Source organism: Eleutherodactylus coqui, chromosome 13 (genome assembly GCF_035609145.1).
Source record: "Eleutherodactylus coqui strain aEleCoq1 chromosome 13, aEleCoq1.hap1, whole genome shotgun sequence".
NCBI classification, from domain to species: Eukaryota; Metazoa; Chordata; class Amphibia; order Anura; family Eleutherodactylidae; genus Eleutherodactylus; species Eleutherodactylus coqui.
Window position 1 is genome coordinate 33,513,137 of NC_089849.1, and position 12,544 is coordinate 33,525,680.

The following is a 12,544-nucleotide window of genomic DNA, read 5'->3' on the forward strand; positions in this document are numbered from 1 at the left end:
TATTTTTCTTTTACTGTGTCCAATTAACGTCTCCTTTTTCCTGCTGCCGCTAAAATGGTTCTTCTCAGTCACTGCAGACTACTGTATGACATCAGGATAGAACTTCAGGGTTAATCGCTTGAGACAAAAAATCAGTAATCTAAGAGTAGTTTCTACTCAACCTGACTACAGAAGAGACAGCTATAGTCAACATCCACTAGTTCAGTTTAGCAATCAACTCTGGAAGAAACCCGAAGTCATGTATTATGGGTACATTAAGGAAATGCTCAGTACATGACTTACTGGGGATCCTTGAGGATTATGTCTGGAAAACTGCACTAGTTACCCACAGAAGTTTATAGCCCAATAATTCACACAGCCATATTAAAGCTGTAATTAATAATGGTGGCAGAAGATGAGATTTTTTTCAATGCACTCAATTAATATCTCTCTGTCCCTGCTGCTGCTATGGTTATTTTTAGTCATTGAAGCCTGCTGTGTGACATCAGATAAATGGTGTAATTGTCAAGGTAGTGGCAGGCGGCACAGGAACCAGAGTATGATGTAGACACCAGGCTTACAAAAAAATATATTTTATATATATATATATACTAGCTGATATACACGGCTTCGCCCGAGTTAATTTGGTACTGGTGTTTATCTGGTATTCACACGGAAAATCTTATGAAGTCGTGGTTACTTTAGAGATACCGAGAAAAAAATATGTTCACCATTTTGCATGGTTCTCTGCGTTACCCAGGAGACACCACGGGGAGGTAACCATGCGACGTTTCCTTTATATAAAATGACATTGGGAAGTGAGAGAATTAGATTATGTACGTAAAATTTAGATGCTATTTCTTTTGCGCTAGACTTGAATAATCGAGTTGGGACCCATTAGCCCTTCCTATTTATGACATAATCAATGCTCATGCCAAATTTCAAGTTTCTATGACACCGGGAAGTGAGAGAATTAGATTCCGTACATAAAATTTGGACGCTAGTTCTTTTGCGCTTGAATTGAATAATCGAGTTGGGACCCATCAACTTTTCCTATTTATGACATAATCAATGCCTGTTCCAAATTTCACATTTTTATGACACCGGAAAGTGAGAGAATTACATTCGGTACATAAAATTTGAACACTAATTATTTTGCGCTTCAAATTGAATAATCGAGTTGGGACTCATTAATTTTCCTATTTATGATATAATCAATGCTTGTGCCAAATTTCATGTTTCTATTACACCAAGAAGTGAGAGAATTAGATTCCGTACGAAAAATTTGGACCCTAGTTCTTTTGCGCTTAGAATTGAATAATCAAATTGGGACCCATTAACTTTTCATACTTATGACACAATCAATGCCCGTGCCAAATTTTAAGTTTCTATTACACTAAGAAGTGAGAGAATTAGATTTCGTACGTAAAATGTGGACGCTAATTCTTTTGTGCTTAGAATTGAACAATCGAGTTGTGACTCATAAACTTTTCTTATTTATAACATAATCAATGCTCGTACCAAATGTCAAGTTTTTATGACATCGGGATGTGGGAGAATTAGATTCCATACGTAAAATTTGGACGCTAATTCTTTTGCGCATAGAATTGGATAATCGAGTTGGGACCCACTAACTTTTCCTATATGACATAATAATCAATGCCCGTGCTACATTTCAAGTGAGAGAATTAGATTCCGTACGTAAAATTTGGACGCTAATTCTTTTGCAGATAGAATTGAATAATCGAGTTGGGACCCATTAACTTTTCCTATTTATGACATAGTCAATGCTCATGCCAAATTTCATGCTTCTATGACACCGGGAAGTGAGAGAATTAGATTACGTACATAAAATTTGGATGCTAATTCTTTTTTGCATAGAAGTGATGATTGAGTTGAGACCCATTAGCTTTTCCTATTTATGACATATTCAATGCCTGTTCCAAATTTCACGTTTCTATGTCATTGGAAAGTGAGGGAATTACATTCCGCACATAAAATTTGGATGCTAATTCTTTTGCGCATAGAATTAAATAATCGAGTTGGGACCCATTAGCTTTTCCTATTAATGACATATTCAATGCTTGTGCCAAATTTTACGTTTCTATGACACCGGGAAGTGAGAGAATTAGATTACGTATGTAAAATTTTGACGCTAATTCTTGCGCTAGAATTGAATAATTGAGTTGGGACCCATTAACTTTTCCTATTTATGACATAATCAATGTTCGTGAAAATTTCAAGGTTCTATGACATTGGGAAGTGAGAGAATTAGATTCCGTGCATAAAATTTGGACGCTAATTCTTTTGCGCTAGAATTGAATAATCGAGTTGGGACCCCTTTACTTTTCCTATTTTGGAGATAATCTATGCTTGTGGCAAATTTCAAGTTTCTACGACATCTGGAAGTTGGAGAATTAGTGGCGAGTCAGTCAGTTAGTGAGTCAGTGAGGGCTTTCGTCTTTATATATATATATGAGATGAGCGAGCACCAAAATGCTCGGGTGCTCGTTGCTCGAGCCGAACTTTCCGTGATGCTCGAGAGCTCATTTTGAGTAGCAAACTCCATTGAAGTCAATGGGCGACTCGAGCATTTTTGTATGGGACCGATGCTCCGCATAGCTGATGACTTGTCAAACACCAGAAAACATCCGAAAGTCATGGAAACACCACAGAAACGGATAGGGAAGGGCAGGGGCAGCATGCATGGCTGCATCCGAGGCTCCCAGGTCCCACTATTAAGCCACAATGGGGGCAAGAGTCTGCCCCCCCTTAACAATTTTTACTTCGGTCAAACCCTCATTAGCAAGGCACACCTTAGCTAAGTACCACACTACCTGCAACCAAGGACAATCACTGCCTGCGGGTGACACCACTGCCTCTTTTCCTGGCTTACATGCTGCCAAATCCCCCACATGACTCTGCGTCCACAGCGCACACAAAAGTTTCCCTGCGCAGCCTTCCGCTGCCCTCATACCACACACTCGCTTCATAGCTACACCACCCTCATGTCTATTTCAAAGTGCATCTGTGATGAGGAGAAACCGGAGGCACACACTGCAGAGGGTTGGCAGGGCCAGGCAGCGACCCTCTTTGAAAGGGGGGGGGGGGTGGCGATAGCCCACAACGCTGTTGAGAATCGATGATAAATTGACGTACGTTCATCATTCCAATCCCGTGCCACCTCCGTCGCAAATTTGTCAGGAGCCACAAACATGGGCATAAAGGGGACTCAGGTGCCAGCCCAGCACTTCTTAACATCTCCACAATGCAGCAATATTCTGTGTGGGAGATATGTGAGCTGGCCCTGGGTCAGGCTCGATCCCAGCAAACACCTTGTGTGGCCCAAGGTGCGCCGAGTGACATAGCAATGGGGAATCCATGTGTCCACACAATTCATTCTGTTTGGGTGTCGGATACCTCATCGACAACGCAAGGGAAAAGCCATCTACACTCTGCACCCTACCCAAGTCAGTCAGTGTCTTTGTGCCAGACAGGTAAAACACCGCTATGGGAAGTCTGTGTCCACCCACAGCATAGGTGAGTCCAAGGAACCCCAAGACATGAACCATGAAGAAATCAGAGTGCCCAAACATGGCAGACTTTCACTGCGCCAAGGACATAGGCCTTTGCCCACAGCGACAGCAATTGCGGGCATAGAGCGGACTCCAATGCTAGTGCAGCTGTGAATGTTTCATTAGTGCAGTATTGCTCCTCTTGTTTGGCCCAAACCAGTGCCGCGGATAACTGTGGTAACATGAGAGAAAATACGTGTTGGCCTCGGCCCACAATTCATGCCCTAGTCAGTCAGTGTATTTGTGCCAGATTGGTAGAACACCGCGATGGGAAGACTCAGTGCACCCATAGTATAGACAGACCCCTGTAATATGCCTGTAGCAAAGGTATAAGCAGAAGCCTGTAACATTTCTGTAGCAGAAGTATAGGCAGACCTCTGTAACATTTATGTGGCAGATGTATAGGCAGACCCCAGTAACATTTATGTAGTAAGAGTATAGACAGACCCCAGTAACATTTCTGTAGCAGACGTATAGGCAGACCCTTGTAACATTTATGTGGCAGAAGTATAGGCAGACCCCAGTAACATTTATGTGGCAGACTTATAGGCCGACCCCAGTAACATTTCTGTAGCAGAAGTATAGGCAGACCCCTGTAACATATATGTGGCAGAAGCATAGGCGGACCCCTGTAACATTTATGTGGCAGAAGTATAGGCAGACCCCAGTAACATTTCTGTAGCAGAAGTATAGGCAGACCCCTGTAACATTTATGTGGCAGAAGTATAGGCAGACCCCAGTAACATTTATGTAGGAAAAGTATAGGCAGACCCCAGTAACATTTATGTAGCTGACATATAGGCAGACCCCTGTAACATTTCTGTAGTAACAGTATAGACAGACCCCAGTAACATTTCTGTAGAAGTATAGGCAGACCCCAGTAACATTTATGTAAAAGAAGTATAGGCAGACCACAGTAACATTTATGTAGCAGAAGTATAGGCAGACCCCAGTAACATTTGTGTAGCAGAAGTATAGGCAGACCCCAGTAACATTTATGTGGCAGAAGTATAGGCAGACCCCAGTAACATTTATGTAGCAAAAGTATTGGCAGACCCCTGTAACATTTCTGTAGCTGAAGTATTGGCAGGCCCCTGTAACATTTCTTTAGTAACAGTATAGACAGACCCCAGTAACATTTCTGTAGAAGTATAGGCAGAACCCCGTAACATTTATGTAGCAGACGTATAGGCAGACCCCAGTAACATTTATGTAGCCGAAGTATAGGCAGACCCCTGTAACATTTATGTAACAGAAGTAGAGGCAGACCCCAGTAACATTTGTGCAGCAGAAGTATAGGCAGACCCCTGTAACATTTATGTAGCAGAAGTATAGGCAGACCCCTGTAACATTTATGTAGCAGAAGTGTACGCAGACCCCTGTAACATTTATGTAGCAGAAGTACAGGCAGTCCCCTGTAACATTTCTGTAGAAGTATAGGCAGAACCCCGTAACATTTATGTAGCAGACGTATAGGCAGACCCCTGTAACATTTATGTAGCCAAAGTATAGGCAGACCCCTGTAACATTTATGTAACAGAAGTAGAGGCAGACCCCAGTAACATTTGTGCAGCAGAAGTATAGGCAGAACCCCGTAACATTTATGTAGCAGACGTATAGGCAGACCCCTGTAACATTTATGTAGCCAAAGTATAGGCAGACCCCTGTAACATTTATGTGGCAGAAGTATAGGCAGACCCCAGTAACATTTATGTAGCAAAAGTATTGGCAGACCCCTGTAACATTTCTGTAGCTGAAGTATTGGCAGGCCCCTGTAACATTTCTTTAGTAACAGTATAGACAGACCCCAGTAACATTTCTGTAGAAGTATAGGCAGAACCCCGTAACATTTATGTAGCAGACGTATAGGCAGACCCCAGTAACATTTATGTAGCCGAAGTATAGGCAGACCCCTGTAACATTTATGTAACAGAAGTAGAGGCAGACCCCAGTAACATTTGTGCAGCAGAAGTATAGGCAGACCCCTGTAACATTTATGTAGCAGAAGTATAGGCAGACCCCTGTAACATTTATGTAGCAGAAGTGTACGCAGACCCCTGTAACATTTATGTAGCAGAAGTACAGGCAGTCCCCTGTAACATTTCTGTAGAAGTATAGGCAGAACCCCGTAACATTTATGTAGCAGACGTATAGGCAGACCCCTGTAACATTTATGTAGCCAAAGTATAGGCAGACCCCTGTAACATTTATGTAACAGAAGTAGAGGCAGACCCCAGTAACATTTGTGCAGCAGAAGTATAGGCAGAACCCCGTAACATTTATGTAGCAGACGTATAGGCAGACCCCTGTAACATTTATGTAGCCAAAGTATAGGCAGACCCCTGTAACATTTATGTAACAGAAATAGAGACAGACCCCTGTAACATTTATGTAGCAGAAGTATAGGCAGTCCCCTGTAACATTTCTGTAGCAGAAGTTAAGGCAGACCCCAGTAACATTTATGTAGCAGAAATATATGCAGACCCCTGTAACATTTATGTGGCAGAAGTATAGGCACATTCCAGTAACATTTGTGAAGCAGAAGTATAGGCAACCCCTGTAACATTTATGTAGCAGACGTATAGGCAGACCCCAGTAACATTTGTGAAGCAGATGTATAGGCAACCCCTGTAACATTTATGTAGCAGAAGTATAGGCAGTCCCCTGTAATATTTCTATAGCAGAAGTATAGGCAGACCCGAGTAACATTTCTGTAGCAGAAGTATAGAAAGAAAAAAAAGAAAAAAAAAGAAAAAATGTAGGCAGCAGTTGCGGTGCAAACATAAATCTTCTTTATTCCTCCCAAAGCATGACGTTTCGACTAGAAGTCTTTGTCAAATATACAAAGTGTGTAACAAACAGACATACATATAATGGTCCACCCCCCAGATGGACCAACCCAGAACAAAACAAATTTGACAGAATTAAAATCACCTGTGATCGCATCAGTGTCTATTAACTACATTTGATCCTTGTCAGCGTGCACAGCAATTGAACGGATACTGATATGCAGATACCGGATGGCGATGCTCCGGGATCCTCCCAGTCGCTATGGTATTCCAATGTTGATCAGACTCGGATTTTCGCCGGTCTTACATATGATGGCGCATTCCTGAACACACCCACAACTGATGCGTTACGCCGGAAGTGGGAGAATGAAAAGGTATGTGTCTCTTCATTTACACATGGTGACACTGGCAGAATATTATAAAACTGGCCGCATACCACGTGGACTGCGGTCACACTTACGACCAACACTCATGCCGGATAACCAAGCGTTCTGTCAGAAGTTTGAACAAATATCTAACCGCTATTCTTTGGATATTATACTCCTAAATATTGAACACTTACAAATTGAAGTTTCAAACTGCTTGACTAATATAGAGAAGTTTGAAACACAAATTATGGCAAAGGTTCCAGCTAACGAATGGACACAAATCCTCACTAAAACTGAGGGTTTATTAGAGAAGTTCAAGAACGATATAGAGGCCACTAAGAGAACTAAGTGGCATCGTGACTTAGAGGATTATGAGAAAAATCGAGTGTATAATTGGCACATTATACAGAGACGTGATGCCCAAGGACCTAGGAGAAATAGGAAACCAAACAAAAGGAACCGTAATAAAGACCATAGTGGTTTTGGCTTTACCTCTGCCACTTCAGACTCCACACAAACATCTACGAATTCGTTGGCTTTTTTAGGACAGCGACAATCAGGACAGACGAGACCGCGATTAGATGGTCTCGATACCAGCGGAGAGGGGGGCGGAAGCACAACCGGGCTCGCAAAAGGACCACAAATTATGACGACAAGATCTTACAGCAAGAGACCGCCACCACACCCAACAACGTAAATACTGTCGTTAATATTTCGTCTAAAGTCTTGACAACATTGGAGACTCAGGTATTATCAAAAGGGTTGTCTTTTTGCCCCACTCCCCCAATTGATTGGTTTCTCTTGGACATTGACCGTAGGAGCTTTTTTAGAAGGCTCAGGTTAAAAGCATATTTCTCCTCTACAATGCCTGCAGTATCTAATGATGATGCTCTGCTGCGCCGTTTAATAACAAAACCTTTCTTTCTTTAAAGGGGTTGTCCCGCGGCAGCAAGTGGGGTTATACACTTCTGTATGGCCATATTAATGCACTTTGTAATGTACATTGTGCATTAATTATGAGCCATACAGAAGTTATAAAAAGTTTTATACTTACCTGCTCCGTTGCTGGCGTCCTCGTTCCCATGGAGCCGACTAATTTTCGCCCTCCGATGGCCAAATTAGCCGCGCTTGCGCAGTCCGGGTCTTCTGCAGTCTTCTATGGGGCCGCTCGTGTAGAATGCCGGCTCCGTGTAGCTCCGCCCCGTCACGTGCCGATTCCAGCCAATCAGGAGGCTGGAATCGGCAATGGACCGCACAGAAGCCCTGCGGTCCACGGAGACAGAGGATCCCGGCGGCCATCTTCAGCAGGTAAGTATGAAGACGCCGGACCGCCGGGATTCAGGTAAGCGCTGTGCGGGTTGTTTTTTTAACCCCTGCATCGGGGTTGTCTCGCGCCGAACGGGGGGGGGGGGGGTTAAAAAAAAAAAAAAAAAAAAAACGTTTCGGCGCGGGACAACCCCTTTAAGTGATACAGGTTTGCGCAACAAAAGCCATTTTCAACCACCTAACGACACACATACAGTTGAAACGTACATTGAATTAGTTAACCATGATGTACACTCGTTAAGGTTACAAACTAAGAGAGGCCGCTATAGAAATAACATGAATAGTGCTGAACGTCGTGCACTGACCTCGTTGGCGCTTGACAGATCCATCACTATCAAACCGGCCGACAAGGGCGGCGCGGTGGTAGTGATGGATTCTGTCAAGTACGAACGAGAGATTAATAGGCAGCTAAGTGACACCTCTGTTTATGAATTGCTTCCACACAACCCTACAGATGAATATCAAACCTCCCTAAGGATCATTCTCAATGACGCGTTGTGTGAGGGCAATATTGATTTATCATTATCAAAATATCTTTATATGGATTCACCATCCGTACCCGCGTTTTACATCTTGCCCAAGATTCACAAACACCTAACGGAGCCCCCTGGACGTCCTATCGTGTCAGGGCGTGGCTCAATGTTTAATCGGATTTCGATTTTCCTGGATCGTATCTTGCGCACGTATTCCATCAGTGGCAGATCCTATATTAAGGATACAAGTGACTTCTTATCCAAACTGAGTACCATTCCTTTTCATGAGGGTGCTATATTAGCAACATTCGATGTTACGGCGCTTTACACGTCAATTTCACATGAACGTGGTCTTGAAGCCGTGAAAACAAAGTTGCTTTCAGCAGAACTCTCAATTCAATGTGAGTATGTTATCTTAACCCTTTTGGAATTTGTTCTGACCAAGAGCTACTTCACATTTGGAGGGAAATTCTACAGACAGCGCCAGGGGACCGCCATGGGGGCCAATGTGGCGCCAACGTATGCTAACATTTATATGAGCGTGTTTGAAGAACAGCACGTGTATGCGTCGCCACATTGGCACCTGGCGGTCTCCTGGCTTAGATACATTGATGACATTTTTGTTGTCTGGTCTGGCACGGCCGACGAACTGAATTCTTTTCACAGTGAACTGAATAGTATAAGACCAGAATTGCAGTTCACTCTGAAATACTCGACCTGCGAAATAGAATTCCTCGATGTGTTAATTACTAAAACCAACACCGGCTTTACCACTGATCTTTATACGAAGCCGACAGATCGAAACAACCTACTCGACTATAGGAGCTTTCACCCCCAGTCTATGATTGACTCCTTACCATGGAGTCAGTTTTTAAGAGTAAGACGCATAACCAATGAAGAAAAACTAGATGAGCGCCTTGCACAAATGTGCCATAAATTCCTAGAGAGAGGCTATCCCCGAGATCTAGTTTTGGATCATATGAAGAGAGCAAAAGAAACACCTCGCCACACTCTCTTGGCGCCCCGGGCACGCTCAACTACTAAAGAACGTATTCCGTTCATCTCTACCTATAACCGTATAAGTAGACATATTTCATCTATTTTACGGAAACATTGGTCCATCTTACAAACTCCCTCCAATACATCTAACTTTTCTGAATATCCTATTATGTCGTACAGACGGTGCCCCAGTTTGCGTGACAAACTGGTACGCACTACTTTTGATCATGCCGTGTCCATGCAATCAAAAACCTTTCTTCCAATGAAGAGGGGAATTTATCCCTGCATGGCATGTGCTTGTTGCTCAAATATGGTCAAGGGTGACAGATTCTCTCACTCACATACTGGGGAGACGTATCAGATTAAGAGAAGATATACATGTTCTTCAAACTATGTTGTGTATCTTCTCACGTACCCCTGCGGCCTACAATATGTTGGGCAAACGATTCAAGAGGTCAGAAACAGAATTTCAAGCCACAAAAGCTCTATACGAACCAGGAAACTTGACCTTCTGGTACCGCGCCATTTTCATGAGAGGGGACACACAACTTGCCAGTTAAAATTTCGCATTATTGACTCTGTCCCTGAGTTGCCAAGGGGGGGAGACAGTTTAGGGTTGCTTTTAAAAAAAGAACTTCGGTGGATATTCACTTTAGACACCATGGTACCTAAAGGCCTTAATCACGAATACAATGCCTCTATGTTCTTGTGATTTTCCTTGCATACATTGGATTCCAGTTTTAGTGTTTTTAATTCACATACATGTTTGTTTTGTTTTCACAGAATGTTCGTCTAAGTCATCATGGCATGCAAGACAATGTTACATTGTATCTTTATTGGGACTCTTTTCCTGGTGTTTTCCTACTTTATAGCATAACAGAGCTAACATGATAGGGTCCAGTTTATGTATGAACAGTGTATTGGCTGTTTTTCAGTCATGATTGCACATATTGTGGTGGACGATTATTATCCATTATGATGGGAGTCAATTCCTGATGGGTCAGTTGAGCACACTCACTGACCTATAGAGACCGGTAACATATACCAAACGATCTGATCGACTGTATTGATTATATAGCTATTGAGCCTGGCAATCACTGCTAATATCTATTGTTAAGTTTTGGATATGTTACTTCTCTATAGTAATGATGTTAATAAACATTACAAATTGAGGAGCAGGAACGCCCCTTTCTGCCATCTTACCCAGTGGTGCACAAGCGGACATAACACGCCCCGATCACGTGACCAGCGGTGTGATGATGTCAGCCGGAACGCCGAGGTAGCTGAGGGACGGCTCCAACATGTCACTGCAAGTGTGATGACTCCCAGATGATGGTTTCTACCGGGCCGAATGAATGTTTACTTTCTCTGTTGCTGCACATGACCTTTACTGCTCATGTGATACTGCATAGAGTCATGTGTTTGACCGGCAGACCCGGAAGTGTAACTAAACTCCAGTGTGGAGTTCACAGCAGCATGCCATGACGACTGATGCGATCACAGGTGATTTTAATTCTGTCAAATTTGTTTTGTTCTGTGATTGGTCCATCTGGGGGGTGGACCATTAGGGCTCATGTCCACGGGCAAAATAAGAATTAAAATCCGCAGCGGATTTTAACTCTTCTTCTGCCCGCGGATCCGCACCCCATAGGGATGCATTGACCACCCGCGGGGTAGATAAATACCCGCGGATCGTCAATAAAAGTGATTTAAAAAAAAATGGAGCATGGAAAAATCTGGACCATGCTCCATTTTCATGCGGGTCTCCCGCGGGGACGGCTCCCGCGGGCTTCTATTGAAGCCTATGGAAGCCGTCCGGATCCGTGGGAGACAAAAATCATATTTTACTCACCCACTCCGTTTCTTCTCTTCGGCGCGGCGCCATCTTCTCTCAGTCGCGGCCGGATCATTTTGCTTCGGCCCGGCGCATGCGCGGGGCACGTCACCGACGTCATCATGCACATCCGCCGAGCCGAAGAAAGAAGATCCGGCCGCGACGAGAGAAGATGACGCCGCAGCGAAGAGAAGAAACGGAGCGGATGGGAGGTGAGTTTATTCTTATTTATTGTTATTTTCAGCGCTCATGTCCGCGGGGCAGGAGGGACCCGCTGCAGATTCTACATGGAGAATCTGCAGCGGATCTGATTTTCCCCGTGGACATGAGGCCTTATATGTATGTCTGTTTGTTACACACTGTATATTTGACAAAGACTTCTAGTCGAAACGTCATGCTTTGGGAGGAATAAAGAAGATTTATGTTTGCACCGCAACTGCTGCCTACATTTTTTCTTTCTATGTGATGACTTCTGGTGGTTGAACTCGGATCTAGACCACAGTAGGCGATTGCAGACAAACCCGTTCAACCAGATACGGATGCTTTCTTTGCTGCTGACTCCTTCGTTGTAGCAGAAGTATAGGCAGACCCTTGTAACATTTATGTGGCAGAAGTACAGGCAGACCCATGTAACATTTCTGTAGCAGAAGTGTAGGCAGACCCCAGTAACATTTATGTAGCAGAAGTATAGGCAGACCCCAGTAAAATTTCTGTAGCAGAAATATATGCAGACCCCTGTAACATTTATGTGGCAGAAGTATAGGCAGATTCCAGTAACATTTATGTAGCAGAAGTATAGGCAGACCCCTGTAACATTTATGTAGTAGAAGTATGGGTAGACCCCTGTAACATTTATGTGGCAGAAGTATAGGCAGACCCCAGTAACATTCATGTAGCAGAAGTATAGGCAGACCCCAGTAACATTTGTGAAGCAGAAGTATAGGCAACCCCTGTAACATTTCTGTAGCAGAAGTATAGGCAACCCCTGTAACATTTCTGTAGCAGAAGTATAGGCAGACTTCTGTAACATTTATTTGGCAGAAGTTTAGGCATACCCCAGTAACATTTCTGTAGCAGAAGTATAGGCAGACCCCAGTAAAATTTCTGTAGGAAGTGTATAGGTGAACCCCTGAAACAATGGGGTACCATGAGTGTAGGCGAAGGCCGGAGAAATTAGTTAGATAAGAGTACAGGCGAGGGC

General features: G+C 43.5%; 1 protein-coding gene across 1 annotated transcript in view; it reads right to left on the reverse strand.

Annotated features, from left to right (window-relative positions):
• LOC136588412 (NXPE family member 4-like) overlaps window positions 1-12,544 on the reverse strand; it is a 114,981-nt gene that overhangs the window by 73,230 nt on the left and 29,207 nt on the right. The gene's annotated exons all lie outside the window — the stretch shown is intronic.